At 39.0% G+C, this 24,370-nt stretch overlaps 1 long non-coding RNA gene across 6 annotated transcripts in view; it reads left to right on the forward strand.

The window, feature by feature from the left end:
- LOC110340700 overlaps positions 1-24,370 on the forward strand; it is a 125,953-nt gene that overhangs the window by 23,734 nt on the left and 77,849 nt on the right. For 3 of the 6 annotated variants that reach the window (XR_002382503.2, XR_005877119.1, XR_005877120.1), the window contains exons 2-4: positions 15,462-15,615; positions 19,041-19,178; positions 21,125-21,283. This is a non-coding gene — a long non-coding RNA (uncharacterized LOC110340700). Of the gene's footprint in view, positions 1-15,461; positions 15,616-19,040; positions 19,179-20,814; positions 20,997-21,124; positions 21,284-24,370 lie in introns of all 6 variants that reach the window. The other 3 variants (XR_005877121.1, XR_005877122.1, XR_005877123.1) reach the window with 3 other exon arrangements.

Here is a 24,370-nt window from a genome sequence, read left to right on the forward strand (position 1 = left end):
AATTGTTGTTACCCTCTCACTCCAGTCTTAGAATATCCCTTCTTACCCCTCCATGAGTTACACTGTTGGATTGCTAGGGGATCCTGGGTTCCTAACCTTCATTTTACTCTCCACAAGAAGCTTTCACTGAAGTATTTTTGAGGGAGTCTTAGAAGAAATGACAACACTCAACACACGTAACTAAGTGGATGTAGGGCAAGAAAACATACACCGATTAGTTTTCTGTGTTTCTGCAAACCAGGGGATTTCAATCTGACGGTATAGGTAAGGGTGTACTGGCTTCCTCAGAGTATTTCTTCTCTTACTGAAAGGTCTGTGTGTGATCCCAGTACTCCTGTAAGGCCTAGACCAGCAAGTTTGGAAAGTTTGGCAAGCAATCTCATTGGACATAATGCACAATGTTCAACTGTGAACAGCTATTTCATTCAGGTATCACCTGCGATTCTTATAGTAAACCTTTGAATTGGAGAGACCTTTAATCTTTCAAAAATGTGTAATGTGTTTTGGATCTCAATAAGCAGAGATGTGGGTGACTTGACATACTAGCTTTCATGCAAAGCCGGTACCTCAGAATTCTAAAGTAGGTTCTGCTGGATTTCTCAAGTTCAATGTCTGTACAAACATGATGCTTATGTCTGTGATTTTGCAGGGCAATCTCGGGTTGTAAATATTCTATGCTGACATTCCCGTAAGAACAATCACACCTGTCAAACTATGTGTTGTGAATTTTGATTTGGAAAATGGGGATGATGTGTGTACATCAGAATTTTTTTTTCTGGTCCAATGCCCTGTTCTGTCCCTCTACTGTACCCTGGTCCTAGCCTACTTCCCATTGCTATCAAGACTTGTTTCTGTTACAGTCCACTGGTTCATGCTGTTTAGGCCTAGTGTCTAGGGGGCAATGATAGCAGTAAACTAATCTGTGCTAACGGGCAAGCAGCAGAAAATCAGGGTCAAGGGAGACTGCCAAACACCTGTGTTCTGTTCTTCCTAGGTAGTATAAGTGGCTCTCTGGAAATACTATGTTGACTTCATTTTCTGTAAGACAGTGAGTCCTCCTGTGGTTGCCTGTGTGAAGGGGATTTCTCGAAGGCATTGAGGACTCCGCTTATTACCACAAAGGTAGATTCCTATGCTGTCCTGAGTCAGCTGTGCACATGGATGGCAAGCACACTTAGATGCACATGGATGTGCACACTTAGATGCCTGTAACAGTGGAAGGGAATAAAAGATCAAAGTGCCGACTTTCCTCTCTGCCTCAGACGATTTCTTCTGGTGTGCATGTACTACTCAAGTGTTCTTTTCACAAAATGAGAAAAGCAAAATGGTTCTGACATTGCTTGCTTCAACAAGACAAGTTGGTATCTTTTCACTGTCAAATCCCTGAGCCCCACTGGACTTCTCAAAACTTTATTCTTTCCTAATAAGACCAAGTTTAACATTCATAGAAAGATTTGTAATATCGTTTGAAATATTTTGTGGATTTCAAGTTCATTGTGGATCATTTTTCTTTTAGACTAATCTTATTATTCCTATTTATTTCATATGATCTTATTACACAAACTTGAAGAATTCCTTTCACTCTCCAAACAGCTTGCTTTAAAAGTCTCTGCATAACCACTATTTATTTGTATCACATTTTAGCTTTTCCGTGTCTTGGTTTGGTATTTAACTGTGATAGATTTCAATTCAGTCTCTTTAAAACCCAACTGCTCTTTCTTCTGTGTTAAGCACTTTACCTTTTACAAACTCAATCAGCATGTTTCGTGCAGTTTGTATTATCTTAAATGGCAGCATTAATACTTTGTCTTCCCAGTCCTGAGAGCATTTGCTGGACCAGGTGCTTCTCGTAGCATCTGTTATTTTAATTACAGGCTTTAAGTCATAGGAAGTGTCTCTGAAGACCATTGACCATTTAGGAAAGGAGAGAGCAAGCACACAATGAGTGCCCTTAGAAACAGAATACTAATTTATCATACTTATTATCCTAATCGATAGATATCTGAGAACTTAAGTTGTCTTTTAAACCAAATTTAATTTTTTCTTATAGTCTATTGCCAGACTGTTTCCCCTGTTGCTTATGTCTAAATTTGGAGACTTTAATGCTAGCATCATACTTGGTTAATTGAAGATATTTTTGGGTGTTTTTCTTTCAGTTTTAAATTTTTCTTTCTTTTATTATTATTTTTTTCAAGACAGGGGTTCTTTGTGTAGCCTTGGCTGCTCTGGAACTAGCTCTGTGGACCAGACTAGCCTAAAACTCACAGAGATCCACCTGCCTCTGTCTCCCAAGTGCTGGTATTAAAGGTGTGTGCCACCACTGCCTGAACATTTTTCTTTATTTTTGAAATTTTCATACATGTATAACGCAAAATACGATAATCTCTAACCCCATTTTCTTCCTCAAATTGCCCCCATATCTTCTCCCATACACCCCTAAACTACATTTCTTAAAGAAAAAATAACACGAAGTTCAGGTACAGCTGCCCATATGTGCACAGGTGTTGGTCCACCTTCCGGAGCATGGGAGATCTACCAGTGGCTTTTATCCTCACCAAAGAATGATTCTCCCTCCCCTAGCTACTATCCACTGCCAATAGCTCCTCAGTATGGGGCGAGAGCTTGAGATTATCTATCCATTGGTGCCTAGATTTTGGCTGTATTGATCTCGTATACGTCTTGTGTGCACAAATACAGCTGCTGTGAGATCATTATTGGATATCCATGTTCTGTCCAGGAAACAGCATTTCATAGCATTCTTCCTTATTATCTGGCTCCTTGATACTTTCTATTCCCCCTTCGCTAATGTTCCCCAAGCTTTGGCAGTTTACTACAGATGTTGTGTTTAGGTATGAGCACCCAGTCTTTTATTCTGAGGCCTTTGACCAGTTGCACATCCTTCCATTGACTACTGCCCACTGCAAAATGAAGCCTCTATGACCGAGGTTGAGGGAAGCCCAGATTTATGGGTAGAGACATGAGTGTGAAGAAGGCAATTTGGCTGCATGACCATCCAGAATAAAAACAATAACCAGGGCCTATGTCCTTCCCAGCTATGGGGCTTTGATCTGAAATGCCCTGCTGTGGAGCAGGTCTCAAATACAATCAGAAGATAGTTAGCTACTCCATGACAATTGTGCCACTATGGCACCGGTGGACACATTTTGTCTGATAGGTTGATATTGCGTTTATTCAGGGTTCAGTGGTGGGTATGACCACTGATGTTTTTAGTCCCCCAACAATTTTCATAGTATCTTCTGGTGCTATGAAAACTGGTCACTGAGGAGGAAGTTACCCAGCTCGATTGAGAGCCTGATTCCCTCACTTCCTGCAGCCAAAATGTGTTTAACTGGTGACTTTTGGTAGTTGCAATTTCCCAAGGCAACAACTGATTTTTTAAATTGAGGGTTTCTATGTGCTAGATGTATGGAATCTAAAATGTTAATGGCAAACCAAAAGATATTGGCGTTTTAAATTCCCTTTGACAGATGAGAAAACAGCTTTTAGGAAGGCAAATCATACTTTTTTCTTTGTCCTCCTCTAAGTATGGATATTAAATCCAGCCCATAGTCTGTCCAACTTAGACACCTCACTTCTAACCCCTGTGCTGTCGTATTTCTTGGCAACCCTGGAAAAGGTGTCTGTCATGTAAATCAGCAGTGGACTTCCTTCTTTCATACTGTACCATGCATATATGAAAGCAATAAATATTAGCACTGTGTGGCTTTCATTTTCATTTGAAAATGTGCAAAGCCTTTAATACAACCAGACAATCATACAAGGCAAGAATTCTTAGTCCTTTAAGGTCGTAGACACTTTGGCATGCATGCTTTCTTTTTGTTTAGATTTAGAGTTTGGATCATTATACAAGTGTATGTATGTGTATATGAGTGTGTTTATGTGTACATATGTGTGGGTGCCCATGGAGGCTAAAAGAGGCATAGGATCTCCTGGAGCTGGAGTTACAGGTGATTATAAGTTATAATCACAGCAGGGATGTGAGAAACTGAACGTTGGTTGTCTGGAAGAGCAGCAAGTACTCTTAATGGTTGAGTCATCTCTCTAAATGTACTTTTATCTTTTTCTTTTTCTTAATTAAATTTTTTCATTTATTTTACACACCAACCAGTTTTGCCTCCTCCTTTCTTCCCATTCCCTCCCCCTACCTCTCGTCTATCCAACCCAACATTCCCCCCCCATCCACCCCTCCCGCCCATGGGAGCCAACAAAGCATGGAATATCATGATAAGACAGGACCTGCATCAAGGCTAGTCTAGACATTCTTGCATGGCAAATACGTTTTAAGAAGCCAGCTCATGCACCAGGGACAGGTCCTGATCCCACTTCTAGGGTTCTACAAACAGACCAAGCTATACAACTGTCATCTACATGCAGAGGGCTGGGGTGTGCCCCATGCAGGCTCCTTAGCTTTCAGTCCAGAGTCCATGGCCTTCCATCAGGTCAGCTGTCTCCTCGGGTTTCCCCTTCATGACCTTGACTCCCATGGCTCATACAATCCCTCCTCCCTCTCTTCAACTGGAGCTTTGCCCAGTGCTTGGCTGTGGATCTCTGCATCTGCTTCTATCTGTTACTGCATGAAGGCTCTCTGATGACAGTTAAGGTAGACACCAATCTGATTTCAGGGGAAGGCCAGTTCAATCACCCTGTTCACTATTGCTACGAGTCTTAGCTTGGGTCATCCCTGTAGATTCCTGAGTGTTTTCCTGGCACCAGGATGCTCCCTAAACCCAAAATGACTCCCTCTATCAAAGTATCTCTTACATTAATCTTCATCTCTATCCTGCCCCCAATTTTACCAACCTGGATCCTAAATGTTCCCACACCACCCCCGACAGTGTACGTTTAAACTCCCCTCCCCTCCCCCCTTCATTCCCTCCCTTTCTCCTCTCTCCACTTTGAGTGAGTCTATAAACAATGAATTAGGGAGGCAAATACTTTTACAATATTAGTTTATTTTTCTCAGATTTTTCTTTTTCATGTAGTCACTAATCAGCTTTATATATATAATACTTTGCATATTTGGGAACTTGTAGAAACTGTGGCAGCGTGGATAGGGCTTGTCCAAAACAGATGGGGGTCACAACACCGGAGGGAAGTGTGCATAAGCCTCTGTCCCCAACCAAGAAGCTATTTCCAGTTGACAACTGCTTGAAAAGAAAGAAATGAGCTTCTCCAAGGCAGTTTATGGTACACAAACCACACTTAAGGGGCCAACGCCTAACAGTAGATGCCAACACAAAACAAACTTAATTACATTTTTGGAGGGTTTTATTATTTTTTTCATCTCATATTGCTTTGTTTGGGCATTTATTTCCTTACTGGCTCCTTGCTTGTATATTATGGTTTCTAATTTTGTGCTTCTATGGGTTTAGTGTTCATGTGTGTGACTCTGTATATGTGTGCATTTCTGCTGCTCTTTTTCTGCTCCTTTTTGTTTGTTAGTTCATTTTGTTTTTTTTCTTGACTGTCTTTTTTTTTTTGCTAGTTTCTTTTCTCAAGAGAGAGAGAATGATGGGTGGGAAGGTGGGTAAAATCTGGGAAGAGATAAGGGAGGGGAAACCATGATCAGAATATATTGTTTGAAAATAATTTTATTTTCAATCGAAATACTTTGAACATTCGAAGAACTGTTTAAGGCCAATGTTCATCATGTTTATTCTAAATTCTATTATATTTTTATTATTTAAAACAGTTTTTAAATTTAAATATATTTGATCATATTCTTCTCCTCCCCCAAGTCCTTCCAGACCCTCTCCCACCCCATCCATTTAACTTTTAAGTTCTTTTTCAAAAAACAACCAAAAGTTCAATGCAACAACAAAATCCCCCCAAACCAAGAAAACAAAGTAAAAACCACCCAACAAGAAAAGAAAAAAAACCCACCAAGCTGTAACCCAATAAATGTACAAACAAAAAAATCTGGGGAGTCCATTATGTTGGTCAACTTCTCCTGAACATGAGGACTGCCCTTAAGTGATTGATATACCCAGCGTCACTCCACTGGAAAACAACTGTTCATCAGGCATTTTTAGAAATATAAAGAAAAATAATAAGAAAAGTAATTCTCCCTTGTCAAATTTGTTTGGATATAGGACAACTTCATTGAACAACAAAGAACTCACAGCTAAGTCTTTGGCATCCAGAACTTTAAAAATAGTAGCTGAAATTAATACTGCCTTTGTATTCATAGTTCATAGAAGGCATGTTTTCCATTTCTTGATAGTTTAGATTTGGTTTCATTGGTAGAGCATGTAACTTCTTATGTGGGTTAGCCATTGAGAGACCAAATGTTGTCTAGAACTAAAGAAGGGAAGTGATTATGGTATTACTCCATTGAACTCTATAATAAATAGAAATTTGTCAAAAATGTCATAGAAGGCCCTCCTCCCCAAAAAATAATTTACTAAAGAGTGGTCTTTTTGATGAATCTCAAAAATTCTTTCTTATTTATTTCACCTAACAATTTCGCCTTCTTAGACTGTAGGAAAGAGAATTTAGTCAGGGTTATTTAATGTTTCATACTACTTTCCCTCCTTTGAGGGTAGAGTCCTTTAGCTCCTTCTTCCTTGTAGATTAAATACTCGTTTTCAGAACAGTCATTTTTCATAAGATTTCTCAGACTTCTTTCCTCACTTTTTTATTCTTTATTTTTTTTACAATGGCATATGCTCAGAGACTGTATTGTGACTATGGTTACCACCCCCATTTCCTTCTCTTATCCATTTCCCAGTGCTGCATGGTCCCTTTTTCTCAACTATCCTTTCTCTAACCCGTGTATGTATAATTTATGTGTGTGTGTGTGTGTGTGTGTGTATGTGTGTGTGTGTGGTGTGTGTGTTTGTGTGTATGTGTGTTTGTACAAATCTTGTGCTGGTAATCTCTGGCTCCTTTAAATAACAGAAAGTCTAACAAAATGATGCCGAACAGTTTGCCTTCAACCTTGTCTCCTTTTTGGAGATGGTGATGGTAGATATGGCGGTGGTGGGAATGTAGAGACAGACCTCATACTGGAGGCTGACCTGGTTTTTATATGTAGTCCAAGCTAACTTTAAACCTTAACCTCTTGAGTGCCTAGGGTTACAGCCATGAGTCACCAAGCCTGGCTTCATCATTATCTTAACTAGGGACATTTCTTTCATCCTCTAGGCTCCAACTGAAACTTACATATCTATTTTATTACAGTTACATGGCAGGACTTTGTTTTCATCTCTGTTGAAACGAAAATCATGAGAACCCTGTCTTTGAATCCCAGTGCCTAGTGTAAGATGAAGACAAATGCATGTGAATGACTGATGTTTGAAGTCCTTAAATTACATGCAAATTTGCTATAAGACAGTAACAAGAGTGTGAAAGAAAAGATATACTAATGGATGGAGCACAGCTTTGGTTCATTTCTTTCTTGAATTGGCTGCTTACTATGTTGTATAAGTTCTGAGTTGCCCTTTTCTCAACTATTCTACCTGTGATAGGCATGCCCCGTGTTGCTGTCAGTTATAGTAGGATATCATATGTCTAGCCTCAATCTTCAGACTGTCTTCCCTTTATTTTATTTTTGATTTTTTTGCAAACCAGGGTCCTATGCATGCTAAGTATGTATGTCTTCTACATCTAAGCCAAACCCCCAGAACCTATACAGACTTCAGGTTGATAGGAATAGTTATCTGAATACTATTTTAATTAATGATAATTTATGCCAGATCCAATTTTGTTAAACATAGACCAAAATTTCTCTTGGAAATAAGTTTCCATCTGAATAGAAAAAAATAAAGAATAAAATTAAAAAATAGAGACTCTACCGACTAATGGTAAGTATGAGGGAAAATTATCAAATGGGAAAGAAGGAGCTGCTATCTTAGGTAGGGTAGCTGGGGAAGGTTCCTTGAGAAAGCATGTGATGGTACCTTGGAAGTGAAAAGCAGGTCACAACAGCCTGAGGAAGTACATTTCATCACACTCATCAGACAGAGCATCTACCTAAAACAGACACCAGGACAGGGGCTTAGTATTGCCACCTTTAAAGTGTTAGGTAAGTTCATGGGTTTTAAGCTACTAAACTCTTTATTGTCTAAAAAGTGAGGAACATCCAGGGGATGGGTAGGTAAGAGATTATTTGCATGTCTATTAGGTAAGGATTTCTGTGAGTTATCTGGATATTCTTGAAAGATAGTCATTTTGTTTGTCAGTATCTGTGCACTGGTTGAGCAAAATCTGACCCAGCTTCCTAAAATAGTATGGAAATGGTCTTTGTTTTCCTTTTCTGGGACAGTTTAATTTTGAGTCATCATATTCACCTGCTCGGGTGGTGTTTGTTGCTCTTGCTAAGGAACCTGTTTCTAGGTATCACCATTTGTGTTTGGGTCAATGAAGGAGTATCATGCAAATTATTTATAGCTTTAACAGACATTATCTATGGTGTAGATAAGGTATAGGTAGGTCTAACCTTATTGGAGGAAATTCTTTTCAGGTAAATCAGTCCTGTGGGCTTTAGGTCACTGAATTGAGAGTGCTTCTGAGTAAATGCAAATTCATTTCCATGAACTGCCCAGAGAACTTTTAAATTTTCCCAGAAAGTTACTGTTGTCATCACATCCTTTCTGATCTTGAAGTGCAAATATGACACTGTTGTTCTTATTAACAACTAAAAGAGTTTTACCCCTCGAGTTTCCAATATAATGGATGCATTGTTGAAATTATAGTTACATTAAAATTCTTACTACAAATGAAGTCAGCTAAAAATGTTTACCAACTTGAATTGAGCCCATCATGTTTTGTTTGTTGAACAGTGTTTTGTGATTTCACCAACACAAGAGAGAGCCTCCAAACTATTTTTAAGAGGGGAGCTTTCACTCTTAAAGAAGTGCCTGCTTCATTTTCTTCTTGCTGCTCCAAACAAGATGTTGTTTATTACTTTGAAACACTATATGTAAACCCCAGGAATATGTTAAATATGATTGAAGTCTTGGCTGTCTTTAACAAATTGAAGTTTCCAGAAATTTAGCTATGTTTAAAAACCAAAGCCATGTTTTAAGGAAAGATTTCTAGTTCCAAATATGTGGTTGCCCAAACCTTTTATATTTTCATGTCAAATTCAGTTGCCAAATAACACACATTGTACCTTAGCTGTATATATGTATGTGTATACACACACACACACACACATTCACACACATATGTATATATCTCTCAACACATAGATTTCAGATTTTAAAAAGCACATAAAAAGCAGCTATGATCATATATCCTGACCATATGTTAGTCATGTACATATAAACATGTTTTAGAGAAAGTGCTGTAAGGCATGGGTCATTTATCCTGGTAAAAATTGACCTGCACAGCACGATTGGCAATGCAGAGTAGTCAATCGAATAAAACACAGGGATTCCTAGCTAGACAAGATAGGAGGTCAAGGAAATTGCCTTTATAATCATAGTTGTTATCTATTTAACGTTTAATGTGCAGAGTTATGATGGTAATTATACATATTTCTAAACTGGTTAGTACATGCAAAGAGTAAGAGAAATCCCCAAGTTTGTGATAAAAGGATATTTGTTGCCCTTTCATATGATTTACTTAATCATTTATAAAAGACACATTAATAGTGAGTAGCAATCTCATTTTTTGTTTTGTTCAGCATTAATTCCTACACATTTGGAATATCTATTAATATGTATTCTTAATAGTTTTGGCACAAGTTCAATGTCAATGAATGAATGATGGGCACATTTTATAGTCCTCTTAAGGGATAATAATGTGGTTCTGTGACAGTGTGTCTTGATTTCTTTGGGGGCAGGACACTAAGCTATGTCTTGGCATAGAGAACTGTTAGTTATTTTCCCTCTGCTAATGCAGTGATAACATTCTTTTTGTTCCATTATATATCTTTTCTTAGGACAGCAATATCAAGAATATATTGCAGAATAATGTCTAAGAAAAGGGCTGATCACATAAGCCATCTTTTGCTTTATACAACCATTGTGGTTGAGAATTCATAATTTATCTTTTCATATCAAAGACAATGTGATGACATAGCAAAAGAGTCGTACTGGCCTGCTCCATGCATCAAATGTAATCTCTTTGCAGAAATAGATTTATTTTTAATAAGAGGTTGGAACTTTTGAGTACTTGAAGTTTCAGAAGGGCTATTTTGGAGAGGATAGTGATTGGCTGCTGTTTACCTACTATGTTGGCAAAACAGAGAGTTATGGGATTGGATTTTAGTGAAACAGGCTTAAATTAGTCTTGCGGAAGTCTGTGCATAAAATCCTGGGATGAGTTGGCGACAGTTGTGCTTCTTGTTTTCAGGGACTCAGTCTGTTCTACTCATAGGGTTCAGCAGAGGGCCTGGCACAAAGTGCTCAAGGGGATGTAAATGTATCTAGAGAAACAATGTATTTGTGAGATGTTACAAAAGACACAGCACTCTGCTCCCGTGTAAGGCATGCTGAAGGCATGCATGAGGTGTAAATGTTCAGTGTCGTACACATGAAAAATCAGATTTGTGAATAAATACTGAAAAACACTTCATGAAATTTGAGCAAAGGGTTATAAGCTACCATTCTCCAAATTTTTCCAAAATTTCCCGGACATTTACATTTCTTGCAGTCCAGGAGAAATTTATGAAATATGGAGTTGGGAATTGTGGGCATGGAGATTTCTAGCTCACACATAACTCACTACTAGGTAGGTGTTGGGGGAACTCCAGCTATTAGTGGTAGCTATTGTCTTTAAGGGACTTCTGAAGTCTGACTGTGAGATGTTAAAATGTTTGCAATGTGTTTGTGTACTTCTCAGAAGGCTTTCACTGAGTGCTCATTGTTTTGAATAGTGAGGAAATGTGGTCAATTACACATTATTTCCCTTGCATCCAACTAGACCTCAAGGGAGATTTAATTTGAAAACTGTAAGAAAACCCTTCAAACATGGAACTCAATGCAGTTACCAGGCATTGAGAAAAGTCCTGCAGGCTCAGAATTCCAGAGAAGGCATTGCTTCTCTGTGCATTCGGACCTTTTGTCGGGGATGAGCTCTCACCGGCTTTCCTCTCGAGAGTGCACTGCATCTCACAGTGCCTATCTCGTCTGCTGGATTGTTGGTTGCTCAATCTCCAGAGACTTCTGGGCCTGGTGTCTGGAGAAGATGAGAGGATGTTGCAAATGTGGGCAGGGCCATCACATTTCTTTCATTTGAAACAAAAGATACACACCAGAGTTTGTAAGTTTGATGACTCTAGGAATTCAGATTAAAAAATTTTGCTGGGCAGTAGTGGCACACACCTTTATTCCCAGCTCTCGCAAGGCAGAGGTGATCTATGTGAGTTGGAAGCTAGTCTTGCCTACAGAGTGAGTTCCAGGGCAGCCGATATATACATATCTCAAAATCCTGTCTTGAAAAATGAAATAATTTTTTAAACTGCAATTTTATAACAGCTCTTTTTTTTCCAAAAAAGAATGTTTGTTAGAGTCAGTATATTTGAAAAGTAGTTTTTGAAACATTTATGTGATTGATGATTTCTGAGAAGTCATAGCTGATTTAAAATTTGGTTTCTTACTAGGGGTATCAATTTAAGGAACAAAATGAAATTTGTAAAAAAAACTTTAAATGTGGAATATGAATATAACTTCATGTCTGCTCTCTCAAAGGAGGTGTCTTGTCTACTGATGTATCCCCAGTATATACCATAACGAAGGCTAGTTAGTAAGTATGTGTCAACTTAATTGAATAGATTAATGGAAAGATGGATGAAAGTAGCACCTTTTAGCAGAGATCTGTTATTTGTCGCTGGTGCTCTATGTTGAGTTCAAGATCTTGTGATCCTGTTTGGAGGTTTGTAGGGAGAGACCTAGGCACTTGTGTCGCTGACCACACCCATTTTGGGCGTGGCTGCAGGTGCATACAAGACTTGTGGAATAAGGGCTATGCAGAGAGGCACTCAGTCTCTTTTTGGGGTTCTGGTCGGGTCTCAGAAAGCTGCGGAAACTAACCTGGGTTATCAGTTTCTCTTGTAAGTATCTTTCCACAATAGTCTCCTATACCCACATCAAGTGTACAATTTATATTCCTATATCCAGCAGGGGAGTGTGGTCATTTGTTGACACTTGAGTGAAGAAAGGTCCTCTTATATCAGAGGAGGTAGAGACTTTTCTTCTTAGCTGAGGGCTGGGGTGGAAGGATGCATATCTCAGTGAGAGAGGATGGAGACAACTTCCTAGGCAACCACATTAGCTCAATGAGTGCTAGCACTTAGTGGGGTGACTGTGTTACAATCAGAACTCCTTCAGAGACTCTACTGATCTTGAGGAGGGCAGGGCTTCTATCTGATGCTAGACATTTAAAATGTTTAAGTGCATTGTTGAAATGGTTCTTCTGGGCTAGGCCCACTTCATCATTCTAATCAGGAAAGCTTGGTGTCAGGGTCTGATAACAGAAGCCACCACTGGTCTATTCTCAAGAAGTTAGGTAGGGCCTGATGCCTCATACTCCAAGGAGGCTTGAAGTCCAGCAATGGCATGAAGGAAGTGGGCAGTAGATTAGTCTGTTCCATGTATCCTTTGGGCATCCCTCCCATCCAACCCCATCTTCTTTTCTTCTCTTTCTCAGAGACACCTAGCATACTCTCCCCAAAGATCTTCCTTAGTTGAATTCTGACTAAGTACAGTGTGACTGCCTTTTACTAATGAACTGAACCATAAGTGGTCCCATGTAACACATCACCCTGTGTGTCAGTGGGAGAATATTATGGAAGTGACTGTTCTGCTTTGTATCATGACTTCTTAAAGGTTACAGAGACAAATTTCCCCATGGCCTCATAACTAGGATTAATTGTGTTTCTCCTGAGCAAACTGCTTGTTCTTTGTTTTCAGACTTTGAAATACATGTAATGATTCATGTTTCTTCTATCCATGTAGCCTGTCTGAAAGCTAAATTCATATTTATAGTTTACTCCTGACAAGTATGGGATATTCTTCCAAAAATTCTCTTTTGCCTGGATTTCCCTTATACTTACTTTAAATTTAGGTTATCATAGTGCATGGATGTATTTTTTTGTCAAGCCAATTTAAATCTTGTAGGAGAGAAACAGAATAAAGGAATATAAATGAAGACCATTTTGTTTATGCAACACCTTTATTCTGGTTGTTTTTCCTTCTCTGAGCCTTTGCTTCACAAATCATTTTCGTCTAATCTCATTATTAGCTGCCCACCCTGTCCCGTGTCATACCACTTCCCAGGTTAGGGGCTTTGGAGGATTTGCCCCTCACATTGAAAGCTTGGTTCTGATAGCTTCTCTTTGCATCTCTACTTTCTAGTCATTTGAATTTCATTAAATTTCTACAACTATTTTATTTGTAAGGAGAGTAATACTGCTTATCACATGTGAAGGTTACAAGAATACATGAATACTTTGTAAAGTGTCTTATATATCACTCCATCTTTCTAGACAGCCACTAGAAGGGGAAAATGCACTGGACTTCGAGTTTAAAGCCTCCATGTCTTTATTAGTTTAAGACTTGAGCAAACCACTGGACCTTTTAGTCTCCTTTTTTTTTTTCTTATGTAATTTTATGGCAGGGCATAGCAAGTCAATGCTCCAGAATTAACTGTTATCAGATTCTAAGATAAGCCCTTGCTAAGAAAGGCTTGGGCATAGAAAAGATTAGGATCTGAGGCTGGGAGGTACAGAGGGCTGTTGTGTTGATTTTTGCCTTCTTTAGTATATTAGTTTTTGTATTCGTAATTATCTTCTGGAATACCCTGAATTGCTGATGATCTAAGTCCTGACTTCATGTGAAGTTCAAAAGTTATGTCAGTATGGATACTAGTATATATAGTAAATGGTCTATATGGTAAATACCTTGTCACTTGAGGAGTACATTCCATAGGAGTGAGTTATATGTTGGTGTTTGAAAGGAATCAGTGGCATAAACTGAGATGTTATTGATATCAATAAACATGTTGGCCAGTGACTGAATTTTGTTCAGTCATAGAGTCAGCCAAAACAAGTGTCTATGCCTAAGGTATGGTTTCTGTTTAAGGATTATTGAGCAATTGGAGTAGTCCCAAAGCAAGAGGACTCTCATTTCTTGAGATGATAAATATGGGTTTGTAAGAGAGTTAAAGTTACACTCATAGCAGTACATCAAGATTCAGGAGAGTTTTGCGGTCAAGCACTCTGAAGTTTTAGTGTGTGGTTTTGGTCAAGTTATTTAGTCTCTCCAAGCCTCAGTTTCCTCATATCTCAGAAGGAAATTGGTATTTAACTAGAATGACTGTTTTTTAAAGAGATGGTAGAAGTGCCCAAGATATGTTACTTATAGGTAGGTAATTTATTATTAATAAAAATGTTAACATTACTAAAAACTTCAAATTCATACCAGCTTTCAAGGATCTTGCTATACCTAATCCAATAAGGTACACAGTCTAGGGAAATAAATCTTAAAAACAAATGTTGATCACAGAATGATCACAATATCCTTGGTGTGGTAATACATGCCTTCAATCCCAGCACTTGGGAGCCATAGGCAGGTGGATCTTTCTGAGTTTGAGGCCAGCCTGGTCTATATCATTGCTTCCAGGACAGCCAAGACTACATAGAGAACTCCTGTTTCAACCCAAAGTAAGCAAAACTACAAAAAGGAGAATGATTAGAGTACATATACGTTTCATAAAATTTTGAATTAATATACCATGTCCATTAGCTTCCATTGTACTGTTTTATCCTTACAAACTTACTCAAATAGATGTCATCTACTTTTACTCTTGGTGATTTCAGTCTGTACAGAGGATACAGGGCTGTGAACTAGTTTCCTCAGCTACTCATATTGCTCTACATCTTGTTTAGTCCATTGTTAAACCCCAGTCTTTTGCCTTTGTGTGAAACAGGAGTAAATTTGTTTAACTTGTTTCAGAAAATGATTAAAACCATCATTCATGAAAAATCATTGTTTTGTTTTTTAAAACAATAGGAAATTAAGATAAATGTTGAAAATACTTTTCAATTTTATTATTATTTATTAATTTTACAGAATAATGAGTTTTACAATATTTCATGTATATATATATGTATATATATATATGCTTTGATCACCATCAGTCTTTAATTACCATACTCTACTCCCTCTTCTATCTTTTCCTTTCCTCCTCTCCAAACCCTCTTTCTTTCCAAACATCTCTACTGTCATCTTTTTTCCCTTTAGTTATTATTGTTACATGTATACACACATATAAATAAATAAATACAACTTGTTGGGGCCATTAAGTCCTGTATGTATGTTTTTAGGGTTGACCCCTTGGTACTGGATAACCAATTTGGGACTCACACCTGGGAAGACCAATTCTCCCTCTCTCAACAGTCATTAATTGGTTATAGCTCTTTATTTAGGGTGGGACTTTGTAAGATTTCTCTCATTCATGTTCACATGTCAATTCGTGTTGTCATTGTTCAGGTCTTGTTGATATTTCATGGATACAGTTACTCTGACCTGAATAGAAGACACTATTTTTCAGCAGAAGTCCTGGTCCTGGCCCAAGATGTAATCATGAAAGAAATAACCAAATTTTGAAAATAAAAGTTTGTCAACTCCGTAGACAGTGAGTTTGGTAAGACATTGTTGATGTGCTCTTATGAAAATGAAGAAACCACTGAAAGCTAGACTGGTTTGGGGGTTAAGTATTTTTGTCTCAATGAGCCTCAAGGTTCTTTGGGGTGGGGGGGTTGGTTCACTGACTATGTAGTAAACCTGTGAGATTGTACCCGGTAGCAATGTGTGTTGGTTACACAACCATATGACAGAGCACCTGGACAGGGTGGTGTTCTTGTGTTTCACTGTTTGAATCTTTCAGAAGAGAAGTGAAATTCTGTAGACTGGGTTTCATATGTTCTTGGTTTTCATCTGTATTTTCATGTTGAATTTCTCTCATGTCAGGTTATGTGTTAGTCCATTTGGAATTGAAACCTTTATAAGTTCACTGACTGTTCAGCTCTAAATATATTATAGCATCCCTTCTAATGCTTGGGGAATGGAGGCAAAAGGAATGTATTCGCCAAATAGGGAACACAGCCCCAGGATTCTATCTTCTGGGCATAATACAACCATTGCAATCACCATCTCACAGCAGCTGTGTTTGCCGGAATTAGGCATGCAGAATACTGGACCTGTCTGTTAACAGTCTATCCTGGGTCAGTGAGAGATTCTCTGGACCATATCCCACTCTGATAAATTTCTGGCTACTGGTGAATTCTTGGGGAGATGCAGACATTGAGCTTCCTTGTGTGTACCAACATGCAAGCCCACCAAGCTCCAGTGGTAGGACTGAGTACCTGTAGCCACCACTGCAATTAACTGAAGAGGAAGATCCAATCAATGGCACAATTGAATTGCCCGAAAGGCAGGTGTCATCCACATCTTTTTTTCTTTTGTGATTTGGGGACACAACTCAGGGACTTGCACACACTATGCAAATGCTCTATGGTCGAGTCACGTTTCTACTATTAAGTCATCATTTAGAATAATAAGGCTTGCAATTAAAATCAGACACAGAAATGTGATAAGGCAGAAAACTGTAATGACGGAGTAAGAAACCCATTGAGGCACCCCCACAAGTGAAAGATGTTATGAAATTTCTATTGAGAGCTAAACGTGCAAATAGGGTTGGTGAGACGGCTAAGTGGCACCGATCCTGATGACCTGTGTTTGATCCCCTGGATCTGCATGATGGCAGAAGAGAATAAACCCCCTTTATATGTCCTCTGACCTCCATAGCATGGCTCTCAATAACTGAAATAAAAATTTAGAAACAGTGAAAAGAGGCAAATATTCACATCAGTGTTAGGGTTTTGTTGAGTTACTACCAGAAGGCCAGAGTTAGTTGAGAGTTCTTAGACCTTTCAAAGCTATGCTCAAAGACTTGAATGCAGAAAAGGGGGCTGTGGTATTCCAGGGTTCTCATACCTTTTTTAATTTTACTGAATATATTGAAGAGTGCTCCGTGTCCTGGCTGGGAAATAAACAGCACTCATGTGGTACAAGTTCCAGAGAGAGGTGAGGGTTGATAGCCCGGTGAACTTCTCCCCTACCCAGTTAAAATGTCATGATGTGATGCCAACCACTGCCAACATCTTGATAGCTGCTATGGACTGATACAGGGAGTGAAGTATGGCACATGAGTGGTGTTGTCATAGTGGTGATCATGAATCATCCAAACTCATAACTGGTATGCCCTTCTATTTGGTCTCTTACATGTCTTGTCCCAAATTTTGGATTTAATTTATATGTTTTATGATTTAGGGTTGCTCAACGGTTGGCATTAGTATGTTTCAGGTACATTTAATATTAAATAGGATTTTATATATTAACCTGGGTATTTAAGGATCATTTGTAAGCTTGTTTCCCTACTAAAATATATTTGGGTCCAAATCAAATAGAGTAAAAATTCTGAGGAAATGATCCCTTTAAAGAAGGAAATTATTTCAATTTGTACTTGTAAATCTACATCAGTATATAATAAAATATTTTAATATGTCTTTGGAATGAAAGCTGTAGCTTAATTTTAATAATGGAGGGGGAAATGGGATAGCTAAAACTAAACAGCATTACATATATGAAGTTTTTGTACATGTTGTTGAATTAATTAAAAACAAAGAAATTTCTATGTAGTCATTTGACTTTAAAATATATGTTCAAAGTTTTAGATTTTCAGCTGTTTCACAATGATATTCTCACACTATTATTCACACGAAGCTTTATTTCTGTAAATGCATGTTTTATCTATCTACTCGAGGTTTATGCTGAGTAGTGGAGACAGCTAACTTAAAATTTGTAATATGTTTCAAAAGTAATATATACATTAGTTGGTTTAAGCACAGGTATTAAGGGAAGATGCTTAGATCCTAATATTGGTCAGGTCATGATGGGTTGAAGAAAAATGTGGAGAGGAATGAATAGTTACAGTGAAGTCCTTAGTTAAATCTGAACCTCTTCTGGGGGACTTCGTATGTGCTTTAAGGTCCTCCTGTGGTGAGGAAAACAGGCAATTTCATCACTAATTATGCCATACTGGTACATGAGGGAAAACCATGTGAACATTTCTTTACATGTCTCAGCTCACTCATTCTTTGAATTGATAACCAAGTGGCCTCTAAACACATGGTCTGTTTCTTTCTCCCCTTCCTTCCTACTTGGTTGAGAGGAGAGTGGACTTGCTAGAGGAAGCCTGTTCCTAAGCTCCGCCCTCTTCAGCTAGGACCAGAGCTAATGCAGTAAGTGTCTACAACTTGGTCTTGGGTCCAGGAAACAGTCGAAGCAGCACCATCTGAGAACTCTATGAGGCCTGCAGATGGGTGAAAGAAAACTACAATAACTTTAATAATGGCCTACAGCTGACTGTTCTTTGTACACTGAACTATGCATCATGTTTAATTCTCTCAAAAGTTAAGAAGTCTCAGAATCAACCCCACTTAAAAAAAATAAAGGAGAGAAAGAAAGAAAACTCATACATTTATAGAGCTGGAATTCTCTCAAAGAGTTCACCTTAATATGTCAGCTATTGTGCTAGTACTTGCCATTGTTTGAGTGATCAGTATACTCAGTTTTGCCAATTAGTTAAATGTGAATTAAAAACAAGACATTACATAATCCTCCTTTGCTAGGGTTCTTTCTCCTTCCCTTCTTTATTTCCCCTTCTTCCTTTCTTTTACCTCGTTACTTTCTTGCTTCTTACCATATCACTGCTAGATTAGAAGCAAAGGCATGGTGGCTGCCCATTTTCCACTCTCACCACAAACTCGGATCAATTAGGATAGAGCAGGGAAAACATGATGCTACTCAGTGATATGCTCTACATTCCTAACCCAGCTGCCAGAATAACTGGTTAGATACCCTCAAGGATATCTGTGAGTACTAACTAGGAGCTTTGTCACAGATAACTGTATTGTGTGTCTGAATGTACAAGTCTGTTTTTTCTATTATTATGTGATATTTCATGTTGACTTGTCAAACTGAAAAATGCCCATATTGATTTTGCAGAAAGCCTCACGTGTGAGATAAATGCACTCAAAGACGCTTCACAAGTAGCTCTTTGGAGCTTCAGATGTGAAATGGATCATTCCTCAATCTGTAATAGACCCTTCTGTGAAGCTCTTCAATCAAACCTGAGAAGTCAAGGTGAAATTGAAGGGAGGATGGGATACTCTGTAGGGCGATGAGAGTGAGCAAGCCGATTGAGAAAGGAACCTCGGGTGTTTGCCATGCGCTGTCTTTCTTTCTTTCATTTCCTTTAGCATAGGAAGACTGTCAATCGCTGTGTGACCTTATGCTCGATGTGCACGGTACCTGGGCACATAACAAGGTGTGGAGGGGTTCATGTGTACCTTTGATTTCTTTCCGTTTATCACCCTTTCTGATTAGATTTCAGTTATTTCTAATGTATGTATTTGACATAGATTTTATTAGGTACTTTCCACTGAAGAGTAAGTTATATTGTCATAGTGATGAACTAAAATAGTCTTCTCTCTTATAAAAAGCAAAAATAAACCTTTATGAAAGAAGCAACAGGCAACATCCTTTTTTGCTTTTTTTTTTCAAGACACACTTTCTCTGTGTAGTCCTGGATATCCTGGAACTCACTTTACAGACTAGACTGGCCTTGAACTCACAGAGATCCACCTGCCTCTGCATCCTGAGTGCTGAGATTAAAGGTGTGCACCATCCCTGCCCAGCCAGCAGGCACCATCCTTAGCTAGACAGAATTGGCATTGTTTGTTAACCAATGATACAGGTATGTACATTTTAAGTCTAGCATCAGTAATGGCTTTGAGTTAGTTCAGTTTGAATACAGCTATCTTTAGTAAAGGGAACACCATTCTTCTAGAATCAGTATTTTATATTACATTTTAAGTATTTTCTAAAATTGATTTTTATTTATGTATACTTGTGTATACATCTGTGTTGTATGTATACCACATGTGTGTGAGCATAGGTGGTGGCTAGGAGAGGGTGTTGGAGTCCCTGGAGCTGGAATTAGCAACCTGACATGGATGCTGAGAATTGATCTTGGGTCTGCTGGGAGAGCAGCCAGTGCTCTTAACCAAGGAGTCATCATCTCTCTAGCCCCTCACAATTTACATTTATTTGGTGCTGCATTTTTAGCTGGAAGTTTCTGGGTTAATTTAAAGAAAGAAAAGCCAGAATTTTCAGCGGTCTGTTTAATTTGGAGGAACAGAGAATCCTGACACCAAAGTAAGAAAACCATGCTTTGGAATTTCTGCTCAGATACAAAGTGTGTTTGCCAATAGTTTCCGATGCTTAAGCTGCTATGAAATGATTGTTATCCCACAACTATGTCATAGCTTTCCTAAGCCACAGAGACAGAGTTGTTTATAAAGCTCCACTATTAGTATAATCTTAAGAGCGTATTAATTGCCCAGGAGGTTCATGTATTTGTTCTGCACATGTGATTAACGATCACAGCCGCTTATGCAGCACCGTTGTGGAGATGGAGAAAATGACTATTGTAACACTCACCACTCTTAAGTTTCCTCTACCGCGATGCCCTTACACCTTTCTTTCACAGGCGTTTTGTAGCATCCTAAACAGAAGGGTATTGCAGGGAGTTGATTCTGCTTTGATCCTTGTGCTTGTTGTCAAAGCGCTTGGGATTGAAGAGACTGTTGGCTACAATTGACTGTGACAATTAGGAGATGATCAGAGCCCTGGAGTGGAGCACTTAAAGGGTAATTTACATGTCAGTTTGTCGAATAAAAAAAAAAGATATTCAGCTAAGATTTTTTTCCCCCCTCAGAGCCTTGTAAACTGCAATTTGTACGCTGGTAAGAAAAACCTGGCAGAGGAGTTAGGATGCCATTACCATTTGAAAAGAAGCAATCATAAGGCCGCTTCTGAGCCCTTTGTCCACTGAAAATGCTGATTTGCAGGCAGTGAGTGAAAAAGTGGAGCCCACCACGAAATAGAACCTTGAGCTAGGTAACCACCCTCTACCTCAACACTTGGTGGCTGGCTTCTTAGCATCTGTTAAAAAATAAAAATGTACCTTCAATCCTACATTTACTGTCATCAAATTGTTACTGAGTATGACCGTTCTCTTCCACCAGCGGAAGAATCATAGGGGATGCTGAGAGAGGCCAGTGGGACACGAGTCAAGAGTCCGTGGCGATCAGACTGTGGCCATCAGTGGCATCGCATCTCTCCTTCTTTCCCCCTATGCTGTCACAGCTCGCCTCCAGCCATCCTGTTACAGGACCACACTCGCGGTGCGCTTAGGTTTTTCTGTTTTTATTTATTCCACTCTTTAATAACGAGAACCATCCTTGTAATATTCTCACAGCAGTCTGGTCATCTCTTGGATCAGTCTATTAGCTCGCCTGTGTGTGCCAGCAAAGTTGAGTAGCTAGGAAGTTCAACAGTAAAAACACACTATAGCCACACATACATTGCCCTATGGGGAAATACGTAAATTTGGTGCCTGTGTTTAACACAGAGATACACATTAACTCAAAATTGCAGGTATGTCTTACAATCCAGGTTTTGGACTCTGGGCCCGGGTGAAGGATATTTTTAGAAAGATCGTACATGGGTTACACAAGAGGTTGTCTTTATCTACAATAGCTAAGAATGCCCATAACCTTCAAGGCCAGAGGCTCTGAAACTGAGGAGGAGTTGGCCTATGACAAACCCACACCCCGGTACTGACACAGATCTTGGTTTTAAAACACCCCTTTCATTGAAGAATTTACCACCTTATACTTCTGAATGTATGAGCTTTTATTTATCCTCCCATACCTGAATCCCCAAACTTTTTTTTTTTCAAAATAGGGCTCATTTAAGGAGTCAGTTTTCCTTTCTGGGGTTTCCGCAAAGCACCAGTGAGTGTGGTGAGCTGAGGAGAGTTCACAGACATGCACCCATCCATCCACGAGGGATAAACTTCCTAAACTGCTGCTGGGCTTCCCTTGTGTACCTGTCTACTTTGTAGACAATAGTGTGCAAACTAGAATCGAATAAGGCTAAACAAATGTATCAGTTGTTAGGCGTACAGGGGATACTGAGACGGAGCCAGAGAAGCCCTGGTGTTGTAGCATGTGCCTTAGGATGCAAGTGTGGTAAGTCTGTATCAACAGCCAAGCACAGCAGGAGGTGTTTGTCTCCCAGGTAATGGGGAAATGATGAGCAGATGAGCCACCCTCGTATTGATGTAAGCATTTTGTTCCAGCCAGTCACAATTAACTTTGATTTGTTTTTACTTTCCTCTTATGGGTTTGCATTTAAAACACTCTCAGAGCACTAATTGTATAAAATTCTGGTAACTGTGCTTTCTCGATTTAGAGGTAATGAGTGAATGAATAGGGAGGCAGGGTTCCTCACCACTCTGAAGGGAGTCTCTCAGGGCATTTCTACTGACTGACTCTGGTTGGGGAGGTGAGCTGTAATCCGAATTTTACAACCATATGAATGATACTGCATGCGCCTCTTGGATGCTCCCTTTTTATCAGGTAATTCTGCAGAGCATCTCTGTGACCTAACAGCTGATTTTCATTTTATTTACGAGAGAATATTTAGGTGAATAATTGGAAAACAGTTTAAATTGTGCTTATTTGACTCTTAAGAAAATGGGAACCTCTTGAAAACTCATTTGGACATATTTGAAATGACGTTTTCCTCTCACTGTGTTAGTGATTTTACACTGTACAAATCGCCATGTTGTGACAAAACAAGCTATTGAAATGGCTTGGAAAGTTTGTAGAAACCTGCCTAAGGAACCAGTGTGTCCATTTTTATAGTTTATTCACATGTCAGTTTAATGAAATGCTGCTACTAGTGAAAAGTTCTAGAACTTTTGCAAAACATTTACTCTTGTTTTAATGAACATATCTTTCGCTATACTTTTTGAAAGCTGCTACACTTGGGTTTCCAGATGTAATACAAAATAAAGCAATATGAATAACATGTCACTAATTTGTACTTCCTATAATTATTAAGTAATATTTCAGTATGAGCATGGCTCAAGTACATGCTAACATCTTTTATCTGTTAAACCTAGGTGGCACTCTGATTGGACAGAAATTACAGCCATATATTGAATGCATTAGTCAACTATTGACAAATAGTGATTTACAGATGATTTTACCTTTTGTTGTCAGGTTAAATAAACCAACAAACTTGCTTTAGAAGCCAGAATTTTAAACCCCTTGGTGTTGAGCTTAATTGCCTCATCATGTTTCAGGTCAAGTTGGGGGTTGCTAGTTCCTATGATGTCTGCTTAATCGTTTACTAAAACGGAGATTTCTGAGATGCTGGCTGGGCAGTGGGGCTTACCTGTGTTGACTAGGCTTTGCCTGGAATCAGTGGCTGCCGTGTAGAGAGAACTAAATGATGCTATGAACATGCACTAGATTTGTGAACCATAGTTTTCCTGTGTGGTAGTGCAGTTTGAAACCTGTGTGACTCTAATCCTGGTAAGATCTTCTGGGAAGGGAAAGACCCTGCTTCCTGGAACTTTTATTGTGGTTACAATAGTCTAATACACGTAACAGACCATTAATGCTACAATTTATGGAGAACCAAGTATCTGATTCATCCTTTTGGGTCAGCATTCATATTTTTTGTCTTCCTCTTCTTGGAGTTTTCTGTGGCTACACAGAAAGATCATTTTAACAAGTAAGTTTAGAGCTCATGCCCCATCCTTTGACTGAGTTGCACCAGTGGACATTTTCCTAGGAAGCCTATGCTGGAGTTGGGCCTTCTCACCTCTGGAGAACTCTTTGAATCTTTATTTTTCTGCCTGATAGCCTTTCCTGAGCTGCAGAAGCCTGTACAGTGCTCCCCCAGCCATGGAAATGTTGCGGGAACTCATACCCAACAAGAACAGTCTGCATCTGTGGATAATGATTCCAGACAGGTGTCCTTTGCACAGGCAGTTCTGAGAGGCACCCACATGCTTCTTAGAGGCCATGTTTTTAGCAGATGGGATTCTATGAATCCTTTGATACTGTTTTTTTGTTTTTTTAATTTCTTTATTCCTATTTCTGGGGTTAACCAAGGTGCATCCAAGCCCTGGTCTTAGGCTTTGCTTTCAAGGTTAACTGTAGCTAAAATGTGATTGAAACTCCTTTCCCTCTCACATGAAGCACCTTCCAGCTAGATAGGTAATTGGTCCTTTGATCTCCCCTAGAGAGAAGAGTTCTGCAACTCCCCGTGTTACTAAAACCAAGAAATGTAGGTTATGGAGTGAATTGTAGGTTATGGAGTGAATTGTACACCATTTATCCTGCCTTTTCCTTTGTTAAGAAAACCAGTTATTGGATGCAACTACATGTGAGGGCATGGACTTTGGTGTGGAG

Source organism: Mesocricetus auratus, unplaced genomic scaffold (assembly GCF_017639785.1).
Source record: "Mesocricetus auratus isolate SY011 unplaced genomic scaffold, BCM_Maur_2.0 Super-Scaffold_100004, whole genome shotgun sequence".
Lineage (NCBI taxonomy): Eukaryota > Metazoa > Chordata > Mammalia > Rodentia > Cricetidae > Mesocricetus > Mesocricetus auratus.